The sequence below is a fragment of the Sapajus apella genome, unplaced genomic scaffold (genome assembly GCF_009761245.1).
Source record: "Sapajus apella isolate SASKATOON/1434 unplaced genomic scaffold, GSC_monkey_1.0 scaffold72, whole genome shotgun sequence".
In the NCBI taxonomy this organism is placed as follows: domain Eukaryota; kingdom Metazoa; phylum Chordata; class Mammalia; order Primates; family Cebidae; genus Sapajus; species Sapajus apella.
In genome coordinates this window covers 9,052,418-9,054,386 of record NW_022437012.1, presented here as the reverse complement: position 1 = coordinate 9,054,386, position 1,969 = coordinate 9,052,418, and the positions used below count along the sequence as shown (strand labels likewise).

The following is a 1,969-nucleotide window of genomic DNA, read 5'->3' as shown; positions in this document are numbered from 1 at the left end:
TTCCTTCCTTCCTTCCTTCCTTCCTTCCCTCCCTCCCTCCCTCTTTTTTTCTTTCTCTCTTTCTCTCTTTCTTTCTTTCTTTCCTCTCTCTCTCTTCTTTCTCTTTTTCTCTTTCCCTTTCCCCTTACCTTTTTGCTCTTTCTCCTTTCCTTTTCCTTTTCCCTTTCCCTTCCCTTTTCTTTTCTTTCTCTTTCTCTCCTCCACTTCCCTTTCCCCTTTCCCCTTTCTCCTCTCCTCTCCTTTCTTTTCCTTTTCTCTTTTCCTTTCCCTTCCCTCTTCGTTTCTTTTCTTTCTCTTTTTCTCCTTCCCTTCCCTTCCCCATCTCCTTCCCCTCCCCCTCCCTCTCTCCCTCCACCCTCCCTCTCCCCCTCCCCTCTCCTTCCCTCCCCTCCACTTTCCTTTTCTTTTTGGTCTTGCTTTGTTGCACAGGCTCAAGTGCAGTGGCATGATCAAAGCTCATTGCAGCTTCTAACTCCTGGGATCAAGAGATCCTCCCACCTCTGCCTCTCGAGTAGCTGGGACTACAAATGTACACCACCATGCCCAGCTAAATTTCAATTTTTTTGTGGAAATAGTGTCTTGCTATGTTGCACAGGCTAGCCATGAGCTTCTGGCCTTAGCGATCCTCCTGCCTTGGCCTCCCTCCATTAGTCTTGTAGTTCTTTTGTCTGTTTTTTCTTCTCTTGCTGTCTTCTTTTGTGTTTTGTGAAAATTTGTTTGTATTAGTATATTTCGTTTCCTTTAGCTTTTCCTTTTGTGTAACTTCTACAGGTATTTTGTCTTGGTTACCCTTGGGACTAACAAAATATTTTATAATTAAGCCAACTTGAAGCTGATAATAACAAAGTTTAATTGCATACAAAAAGTCTATACTTTGACTTCTCCCTACCATACAAATATTTTATATTATGGTTGTCACAATTTATAACTATTCAGATTATGTATCTTTTATCATATTTTTGGCTATTGTTATATTTGTCATTGACTTTCATACTAGAATTAAAAGTTATTTACCCACCACTATTAAAGTAATATAATTTTCTGTATTTTCCTATTTATTTACCTTTAATAATATGTTTCATACTTTCTTATGCTATCAAGTTGCTTCTTAGGGTTTTTTGTTTTGTTTTGCTTTAAATTGAAAAACCCCCTTTAGCATTTCTCGTAAGTCAGGTCTAATGATAATAAACTCCTTCAGCTTTTGTTTATCTGGTAAAGTCCTTATCTCTCCTTTATTTTTGAAAGAAAGTTTTGCTGGATATATTATTATTGGTTGGCTGTCTTTTTTCTTTTGGTACTTTGAATAGACCATCACATTTGCTTCTTACCTGCAAGGTTTTTCTAGAAAAATCTTCTGATAATCTCATAAAAATTTCCATTGTATGTGAAAAGTCACTTTTTTCTTGCTACCTTCAAAATTCTCTCTTTGTCTGTAACTTATGACAATTTGATCTTATCATGGGTTTATTTTTTATTAGTCTGTGGGAATAAGATAACGAGTTTATTTTTAAATTGTTTACATTATCTGTTTTCAAAATTATTTCTTTGTGCTTTAATCCATTAATCTGCCTGTACCTTTTAAATTTTTTGAATTTCTGTCTTTTTGAATAAAAATATTTATTTACGTGTTATTTATTATTTATACATGACTGTATACCTATACACATACAGGTGGACACACACACACACATACATACACACACAGAGCAACCTATATGATCAATCTTTATTATTTAGATATAATTTCTCTTTCCCTCCCTACCTCTTTTCCATCCTTCTTTCTTTCCTTCCTCCCTCTCTCCTTTCTTTTCTTTTCTTTTTTCTTTACTTTTCTTCTTTTCTTTTCTTTTCTTTTCTTTTCTTTCTTTTCTTTTCTTTTCTTTTCTTTTCTTTCTTTCTTTCTTTCTTTCCTTTCTTTCTTTCTTTCTTTCTTTCTTTCTTTCTTTCTTTCTTTCTTTCTTTCTTTCTT

General features: G+C 34.5%; 1 protein-coding gene across 1 annotated transcript in view; it reads left to right on the top strand.

The window, feature by feature from the left end:
- Positions 1-1,969, top strand: part of NCKAP5 (NCK associated protein 5) — a 976,754-nt gene that overhangs the window by 29,030 nt on the left and 945,755 nt on the right. The window lies entirely within an intron of this gene.